This window comes from Myxine glutinosa, chromosome 7, assembly GCF_964187855.1.
Source record: "Myxine glutinosa chromosome 7, kmMyxGlut1.1, whole genome shotgun sequence".
Lineage (NCBI taxonomy): Eukaryota > Metazoa > Chordata > Myxini > Myxiniformes > Myxinidae > Myxine > Myxine glutinosa.
Genome location: NC_136267.1, coordinates 84,892,735 through 84,902,639, shown reverse-complemented (window position 1 = coordinate 84,902,639; position 9,905 = coordinate 84,892,735). Strand labels below are relative to the sequence as shown.

The following is a 9,905-nucleotide window of genomic DNA, read 5'->3' as shown; positions in this document are numbered from 1 at the left end:
GATGTGATTGTGAGGTTTTTACTGTGTTGGGATGTGATTGTGAGGTTTTTACTGTGCTGAGATGTGATTATGAGGTTTTTACTGTGCTGGGATGTGATTATGAGGTTTTTACTGTGCTGGGATGTGATTGTGAGGTTTTTACTGTGTTGGGATGTGATTGTGAGGTTTTTACTGTGCTGGGATGTGATTGTGAGGTTTTTACTGTGCTGAGATGTGATTGTGAGGTTTTTACTGTGCTGGGATGTGATTATGAGGTTTTTACTGTGCTGGGATGTGATTATGAGGTTTTTACTGTGCTGGGATGTGATTGTGAGGTTTTTACTGTGTTGGGATGTGATTGTGAGGTTTTTACTGTGCTGGGATGTGATTGTGAGGTTTTTACTGTGTTGGGATGTGATTGTGAGGTTTTTACTGTGCTGGGATGTGATTGTGAGGTTTTTATTTAATTGCTGCGATATGATTTTGAGTTTTTACTTTTCTGGGATGTGATTATGAGGTTTTTACTGTGCTGGGATGTGATTATGAGGTTTTTACTGTGCTGGGATGTGATTGTGAGGTTTTTACTGTGTTGGGATGTGATTGTGAGGTTTTTACTGTGCTGGGATGTGATTGTGAGGTTTTTACTGTGTTGGGATGTGATTGTGAGGTTTTTACTGTGCTGGGATGTGATTGTGAGGTTTTTATTTAATTGCTGCGATATGATTTTGAGTTTTTACTTTGCTGGGATGTGATTATGAGGTTTTTACTGTGCTGGGATGTGATTTTGAGGTTTTTACTGTGCTGGGATGTGATTGTGAGGTTTTTACTGTGTTGGGATGTGGTTGTGAGGTTTTTACTGTGCTGGGATGTGATTGTGAGGTTTTTACTGTGCTGAGATGTGATTGTGAGGTTTTTACTGTGTTGGGATGTGATTGTGAGGTTTTTACTGTGCTGGGATGTGATTGTGAGGTTTTTACTGTGTTGGGATGTGATTATGAGGTTTTTACTGTGCTTTGATGTGATTGTGAGGTTTTTACTGTGTTGGGATGTGATTGTGAGGTTTTTACTGTGCTGAGATGTGATTGTGAGGTTTTTACTGTGCTGAGATGTGATTATGAGGTTTTTACTGTGTTGGGATGTGATTGTGAGGTTTTTACTGTGCTGAGATGTGATTGTGAGGTTTTTACTGTGCTGGGATGTGATTGTGAGGTTTTTACTGTGTTGGGATGTGATTATGAGGTTTTTACTGTGCTTTGATGTGATTGTGAGGTTTTTACTGTGTTGGGATGTGATTGTGAGGTTTTTACTGTGCTGAGATGTGATTGTGAGGTTTTTACTGTGCTGGGATGTGATTGTGAGGTTTTTACTGTGCTGGGATGTGATTGTGAGGTTTTTATTTAATTGCTGCGATATGATTTTGAGTTTTTACTTTGCTGGGAGGTGATTTTGAGGGAGTGGGAGGTTTTCACCCTTCTATCGGCTTCGTCTGGGTTAGTTTACTCCAGCTGGCATTGCGTGGCCGGAAAACGTGCGTCAGCTATTGGCCGACACGAAGCAAGGCAGTCCAGCGTTACTTTTACTCAAAGAAGATGAGCACTTCAGTGTGAAAGTCTCCTTCCTTCCTTTACTGTAAGTAGAGCATACCGACCAATGTAAACTGTGCTTTAATGTGTCTGACAACACGCTTCGAGTTCAGGTTCCGCAAAGTAGACACGTAATACAGAATTACCAAACAGGGTCCAACTCTTTTGACTCCCATACAGATAGCTGTGCTTTTATGATCAGTCTTTTTATTTCGTTGACAGTTATTTTGTTAACAATGAATTATTGTACCTCAAATAAGTGTGTGTGTGTGTGTGTGTGTGTGTGTGTGTGTGTGTGTGTGTGTGTGTGTGTGTGTGTGTGTGTGTGTGTGTGTGTGTGTCGTTGTTATCTCCACATGCGGTCTTCAGAAGGTGGAACACGATCCTCCCAGGCTTGAAGTATCCACCTCCGTTTCGGTAAGGGGGGAACATGATTTATGGACCAAGCTGTGAAGTTTTCTGTTCTCAAAGTTTTTTGTTCCGAGGCTCTTTGCAGGATCGCTACCGAGCCTCGGACAGCTTCAAATGTAGTTCTTTTGTCGTAATATATCCCAGGAAGGTTATAAGACATCCGTAAGGTTCTTCTTCATCATTCGCATTTCTCCAATGGTCACTGATACTATTTCGGCACTCTTCAGCTTCCAAGATCTTTTGACTTCATTTCTGAGATTCTGGTATTTTGTTATTGTTTTGGTTGATTTCTGTGTTGTTTAGGCCAAAATCGCTGGGTGCTGACAAGTACAATATCCAGCCTGCAATGCTTTGTTATCTATGTTCAAGCATGATATGATCATCAGGTTGTATGTGAGCATTACATTCTCGATTGCAATTATTGCTTTTGGTTCATGTATCCATGAGTTTCCTCAAACTGGGAAATTGAATTTTTTGCAGATGTGCCAGTGGATTAATTACTCTGCATACCTTGTTGTGCCTTTGCGTGTACAGCTGTTCTGATATGAGTTTTTTTTTACATCCCGATAGGTGATTCATGCTTTCTGTTTATACTTTGCAGAATCAACACTTGTCCAATTGACTCAGTCCTACAATTTTTTTTTAAAGCCAATCGTATCGTGTCCTTGGTGTTGGGTATTTATTATATGATTAATTCTCCACCCCAGTTGAGCTAACCTCTACTTAGCCATTCCAATGAGCCTTCTTTGTCTATGCCCAATCTGTCCAACTCTTTATTTTTACCCATTGCACGAAGTGAAAAGCGAGCTAAGCAATTGGTTCACTTTGTCTGTCTGCATGTCCACAAAAATCGGTTTATGATCAAGTAACAATTTCATCTCAATTGAATGTTATATTTTGAACACGAATCAGAACATTAATCAGAAAACGAACCTGTAGTTTAGCAGTACTTTGGATCTGAATTTGTCCCGATCACACTTGCGCAGAGAGGAGTGAAATATTTTTTTTGTCTGTCTGCTTGTCTGACAGTCAAACAAAATTGAAAAGCATTCCAAAAAGGAGACTTGCTATTTTTGTCGACATCATAAAAGACAAAAAACAGGCACGAAGAACGAATGTAACTTGTTAAATAAGATGGTGTAAAGGACGCTGCATCAACGGCGTTAAACTTTCAAAATCCTTTTTCTTTTCTATAATCTTTAAAATCTTTATTTTATTTCAATTGAGTTATACACTTGAACACTGTAGAACACAAATCACCTTTTGCCACTTTCAAAAACCTTTAGTTTAGCAGTACTTGGACAAAATATTATGGCAATTTACATCATCTCGACCAGTCAAATTTGCTGCTCGCAGACCCCACCCATGTCCTTTTTTCTCAAGACTGAGGTTTTCTATGAAATCTCTAGTTCTTAAAAATTCTCCTGCTCTTTTATCTTTCTCCCATTTGTTGGTATATATCTGTTGATATTTCGTTTTAAATATTTATTTTTTGTAATAGTTAGGGCTGTATTTATTGCTGTTTCGGTTTCATGTGTGACATCTTCTATTTGGACCTGAAATTTTTTGCAAGGTCGATAAGGGATACCTTTTATGGTTTGCTGTCTTCATGTCTGCATACAAATTGTGTTCGGTGTTCTCTTGAACTCTTCATGTACTCAGCCAATCATCCATTTGTCACTCCGAGCATGATTGAGCTCCATAAGGTCACTGCCACCTCCTCTTCTCGGCATATACATTCTCAGGATGCTTTGATGTTTGTCGAACATTTTGTGGGTAGTGAGGAGTGTTTACTCGTTTTGATATCTGGTTTATTTATTTCCAATTGAGGCCAATTTATTATTCCGCAACTTTATTGGAATAATGATATTGCAAGGTTTGTGTGTGTGTGTGTGTGTGTGTGTGTGTGTGTGTGTGTGTGTGTGTGTGTGTGTGTGTATGTGAGTATGACTGTGTGTGTGTGTCTTTGCCTGCACCCTGCACATGTACATGTATGTGCGTGTGCATATATAGTTTAAGTTCAACAATCAACAATTACTATGGATCACCTCAGTTTGTGGTTGAGTGTTGTTGGTGCGAGTGTGTGATTGGCTGATCATGTGTCATAGATGTGAGTGATTAATAGTAGGATAAATGTGAGTGTAGTGCAATTGTGAGTGGTTGAGGGTGTGGGGCTATTGTGTGAGTGGTATGAGGGGTTGATAATAGTGGGTGTCGTGAAAATCAAGCTCAGACACGACTTGACCTCTGGGTAGGTTTAATATCATTTAGATCTGAAGTACATCCTGTAAAAAATACATTCATGCAACAGGCATTAAAATCAGGGTATTTCATGAGCAATGGTCGATTCAATATGGCAATGGTCCAATAGAGAGGACAGTCAGCGCAGCATTTAGGGGCGTACATACCATTCAAACTACAGGACTATGTCACAGTGAGTTCCGCTGGAGTGTCCGTGCGCCCCGGTTGTCCCGGGTCTTATAGACGCCCCTTTTGAAGCGAGCACACCCTGGGTTCACCTTGGTATAATTTCACTACATTCTCCCCGCCGTTAGAACTATACTGCCGCTCGGCAGGTTGCAAGCAAGCGTCAGCAATAATCGAATGGGTCACGTCAATCCACGTCAGTCGGTCCACCCGTAGCGGTCGGGGCGGCGAACTTCCCTGCCAGTTCGTGTTCGGAATCTACCGGGCACGGCATCCCCAAGCCCGGAGTCCCCCGCGTCGGAATAGCCGCCGGAGGTGGGAGTCGGAGGGGGCGCCCCAGCGCCTTCGGGCACGGGAGTGGGGAACGACGGAAGTAACGGTGGTAGTTCCATAGGGGAAGCTTCGGTAGAGTCCATAGACTCGTAGACAGGTTCGTCGATATCCCTGTCGTCGTCCCCACATGGGGCGAGATGGCGTACGGAGACAGTAGACTCGCGGCCATCCACCGTTAACACGCGAGCATGCTCGGGATTAGCCTGGAGGACATGCACCTTGTCAACAAGGGGGTCGTACTTGCTAGCGCGAACCGCTCGTTTGAGATAGGTGGGCCCCGGTTCAGCGAGCCAGCTGGGTAAAGATTGGATACTGCCGGAGCTTCTAGGGTGGTGGAATAGTCGTTCGTGAGGAGTCTGGTTGGTGGCAGTACATAGGAGAGCCCGGATCGAGTTTAGAGCGGCAGGTAGCGACCACGCCCATTTATCGAGGCCTCGGCCGAGGGTCGGGAGGCTTAGCATGACGGCCCTCCATATAATCCCATTAAAGCGTTCGATCTGCCCATTCGCTTGGGGCCGGTACGGGGTGGTGTAGCTCGAAGCGACATTATGCTGGAGCAAGTAGCCCCTCACCTCCTGGGACAGGAACACCGCACCCCGATCGGTATGCACGTAGGCCAGATACCCGAACATAGAAAACAAATTCTGCAGGCACCGAATAACCGTGGCAGCCGACATATCCCCGCACGTGTAAGCAAATGGGGAATCGTGAATACTCATCGACGATAGTGAGCAGATAGCGAGAGTTGCTCGACATTGGCAGCGGCCCTTTGAAGTCCATCGCCAAGCGCTCCCACGGTCTAGTAGCCCTAATGAGTGTCCCCATAGGAGGGTTATAAAAACGCGGTTTGAGTTCCGCACAGATCGCGCAATCACGGCAGATGCGGCGGATCTCCTCAATCGAGTACGGCAGATTGCCCTCGCACACAAAATGCGCGAAGCGCGTTACCCCGGGATGACACATAGTGCCGTGCAAAGTGCGCAGTCCCTCCAAAGTTACAACCCCCGCGCAAGTGGCCGGCCTCGATAAGGCGTCAGCGACCAGGTTATCCTTCCCCGGGCGGTATTTGATGGTGTAGCAGAAGTCGGCGAGTTCGATACGCCAATGGGTGATTTTCTCATTCTTAATGCGCTGAGCATGTAAGGTGTCGTACATAAACGCAACGCTCTGTTGGTCCGTGACGATTTGGAAACACCGCCCAAGCAGATACGGCCGCCATCGCCGAATTGATTCGACGATCGCGTACGCTTCCTTTTCGACAGACGAATGCCTCCACTCGGCAGAGGTGAGAGTCCGCGAGAAGAAAGCTACAGGGCGGCCCCCTTGGGAGAGAGTCGCCGCTATTGCATGATTTGAGGCATCACTCTCCAAAACGAAAGAGGCACTCTCGTCAATCATCGCGACAGCGGCGCCAGCGATGTCGACTTTAAGGCCCTCGAAGGCCGCCAGGGCGGCCGGGCCCATGGGGAAAGTGTCGCAGGCCACGAGGGGGCGGAGCTTCGCGGAGAAATTTTGCACCCACTTTGAATAGTGGGCAAACAGCCCTAGAGCGCGTTTCAGCGAAGCCCGATCGCTAGGCGGAGCCATATCGAGCAAAGGGCGCAGACGCTCCTTATCCGGAGAGAAGGAGCCATGGGTCACGGTGTACCCCAAAAGGTCTACCGTGCGTAGAGAGTATCGACACTTAGCCGCATTCATGGTTAGGCGATATTTCCGCGCGACCTCGAGGAAGCGTTTCAGATTAGCGTCGTGATGCTCCTGGTCATACCCACAAACCGTAAGATTGTCCAGATAGACAAAGACATCGGTCAAATTCTCCTTCGCAACGAGGTCATCCATAGCCCTCTGAAAACAAGCGACTCCGTTAGTTACCCCAAAGGGGAGCGCGTGAACTGGTACAACCGCTGACCCGATTCAAAGGCTGTAAAGACGCGATCAGCCCTAGAGATGGGGACTTGATGATACGCACTACGCAGATCGAGAGTGCTATAAACGGAATACAGGGCCACCTGGCATACCAGGGCGTCCATCCCCGGTAAGGGGTAGGCATCCAGATGTGTAAAACGATTAATCGTCTGCGAATAGTCGATTACCATGCGCCGGCGGTGGGCCTCACTCCGCACCACTAAGACTTGGGCCCGCCACGGTGACCTACTGTGTTCTATAATACCGTCCTTTAAGAGCAGGGCCGTTTCTTCCGCAATGAATTGCGCGTCCGCGCGAGAGTAGCGCCGCGATTTGACGGCTACAGGGGTACAATCAGTGGTCAGGTTGGGGAACAGTGAGAGAGGCTCCATGTCCATTTGAGCGAGGGCGCACACAGCGAGCGTGTCCGGCCCACTGAAGTCTATTTCCAAACGTCCATGCCGCTTAAGGAAATCAAGTCCTAACAGAACGTCAGCGCATAAAGCAGGTAATACCATGAGATACACGTCCGGGAACGTGCGTCCCTTTATCACAAGTTTCAATCGACACGCCCCTTTTGTGCTCAACCGAAGTCCCTGAGAGGCCATGAAGATCCGGCGGGTTGTCCCGAGAACCGGCCACCCATGTTGATGCACGAGTCGCTGATCGATAAAACTATCCGTGGACCCCGTGTCAATCAAAGCTTGCGCAAAAACGCCCGCGACCATGAGCGGAATGATGGCCTGCGCAAGGCCGGCAGACCCGGCAGGTATTGTACCGGCCGGGCGAGAAGATCGCGCCTCGCGGGTGGATCCCACGCCGGCTGCAATCCTTCGGGCAGCGTCGGCAGGTTGGGCCTCAGCAGGAGCATTGAAGTCAGTTGGCTCATCAGCAGATTTATTTGCTAGAGTGGGTGTGTGTAGGTCGTAAGAGCCGCCGCCAGATGGCGCTCGAGTCACGTGAGAAAGATCTCTGCCGTCTGCAGATTCATATGCCAAAGTGGGTGCATGTAATTCGTAAGAGCCGCCGTCAGATGGCGCTCGAGTCACGTGAGAAGGATCTCTGCCGTCTGCAGATTCATATGCCAAATTGGGTGCATGTAATTCGTAAGAGCCACCGTCAGATGGGGCTCGAGTCACGTGCTGCGTTTGCCGCACATCGAGAGGAGTTTCCAAAGCAGGAGCATGTCGCTTGTTTGAAGTAGGCGTTCGAACGCCAGTCAAGGTCGGTCGCGCTGCGGCCGGTCGCGTTCGCGCCATTTGTTTCGGCGGCCCGGTGTATCTCACCAAGGTCGGGCGTGCAGCCAGAGGCCCGCGAGAAGGAGAGCGGCTCATCAAAGCCGAGTGAGGCGCCCCGTCCGGCGCTCGATCCGTTGGCTCCGCGATGAGCCCATTCAAGGTCGCGCGGGGACGCGTGCCCCGAGCGGCCTTCCTGCAGACCTTTGCAAAATGGCCCTTGGTGGAGCACAGGTGGCATGTAGCCTCCCGGGCCGGGCATTCAGAGCGAGGGTGCTGCCGATTCCCGCAAAAATAACATTTTGCATACCGGTCAGGCCGTGGCCGGGCAGAGGCGGCAGCCGTGAGGCCGGAAGCGGAGTCCGCTTCAGGAGCTCCCGGAGACTCGGCCGTGATGGTCGGGTCCTCCTCCGTATCCTCGGCGGTAGCCCTCTCCGGTCGCACGAGTTGTGAGGTCCCCGCCACGACTCGTGGGTGATCATATGCGGTGGATTGTTCTCGGGCATCTGTATATACGCGTGCCAGCCGTAGTGCCTCCGTAAATGTCAGATCCGCGACCTGCAGGAGTCGGAGCCGCAAGACTCCAGAATTAATTCCGGAGATGAATGAATCTAGGAGCAAGTCGTCCTGCACTTGCTCGTGGGTCCGGACGTCCTGCACGCAGTCCGCCAACAGGTAGCGCAACTCCTGCGCGAAGCGATCGATCGATTCAGATGGTTGTTGTCGCCGCTGGGAGAGTTGATGCCGGCCGTGCACAGCGCTCCGTGTCTTTACGTATAGGCGCTTCAGCTTGGCCAGAGCCGTAGCGTACGTCTCAAATCGAGAAATGTTCCGGAAAACGGTGTGATAGACCTTCGACTGTAACACGGACAGCTTCATCGCAGCGGTGGGCTCTGTTTCGTGAGCAGCAAAGTAATTCTCCAGCGTTTTGAGCCAGTGTGTGAACTCCGATGCTGATCCCTCAGCTTGAGAGTCGGCTCCGAGAATCGGTACCACGATCATCTTGTGGTCAGCCATTCCGGCGATCTAAATGATATTAAATGTCGTGAAAATCAAGCTCAGACACGACTTGACCTCTGGGTAGGTTTAATATCATTTAGATCTGAAGTACATCCTGTAAAAAATACATTCATGCAACAGGCATTAAAATCAGGGTATTTCATGAGCAATGGTCGATTCAATATGGCAATGGTCCAATAGAGAGGACAGTCAGCGCAGCATTTAGGGGCGTACATACCATTCAAACTACAGGACTATGTCACAGTGTGTTCCGCTGGAGTGTCCGTGCGCCCCGGTTGTCCCGGGTCTTATAGACGCCCCTTTTGAAGCGAGCACACCCTGGGTTCACCTTGGTATAATTTCACTACAGTGGGTAAGTTTTAGTCGATAGTATTTGGTAAGTATGAGGGGTTGGTAGTGTAGGATAAGTGAGTGATGTTTGGTAAGGGTTCATGGTTGAGAATATTGGATAATTTTATTGTAATCTCTGATGATAGGATCTCCCATAAAGCTCTCAACATTATTATAATCTCCCGTGATGAGGCCGAAGCACAATGTCTGTTGCTTTGACATCGCAGCAGGTCGGTGGTCTCTCTGTTTTCTACTGTCTATTCTCAGATATTGCCCCCTCTGCTCCCAGTCCTCCGACCCTCCCAGTAACTCCAGCATACATTCTTCCAGTCACCCCTTCTGGTTAAGCTTCCAAAATCCAGGCTGACTGCACACCCAAAATCTTGTATTCTGTGCCTCTCTCATCTGTAGAATCACCTTCGAAAGACTATTCTATCGCACTCTTCCCTCCAGGACTTCAAGAAAGCATTGCACTGCCTTCTCGTCAGTTGTCACCCCCAATTCTGGCCCAACATTTTTATTCTTCTCATTAATAATTCCTAACTCAACCATTGCACTTGTTCATTTGAATGTTTATTCGCGTGCTCATCATATCCTGTTGTTCATTACTTTGATGTTCATCCCACTGTCAGTTCTATCTCGTTTTTTTCATGAACCTCACTGTTGCAAAAAATAAATAAAT

At 48.1% G+C, this 9,905-nt stretch overlaps 1 protein-coding gene across 3 annotated transcripts in view; it reads left to right on the top strand.

Annotated features, from left to right (window-relative positions):
* Positions 1 to 1,446: 1,446 nt before the first annotated feature.
* The window catches only part of LOC137430769 (collagen alpha-3(VI) chain), a 205,190-nt gene continuing 196,731 nt past the window's right edge, over positions 1,447 to 9,905 (top strand). The window contains exons 1-2 of one of the 3 annotated variants that reach the window (XM_078781945.1): positions 1,447 to 1,608; positions 1,932 to 1,979. The gene's annotated coding sequence lies outside the window, so the exon portion shown is untranslated. Of the gene's footprint in view, positions 1,609 to 1,931; positions 1,980 to 2,056; positions 2,237 to 9,905 lie in introns of those variants that run through there. The other 2 variants (XM_078781946.1, XM_078781947.1) reach the window with 2 other exon arrangements.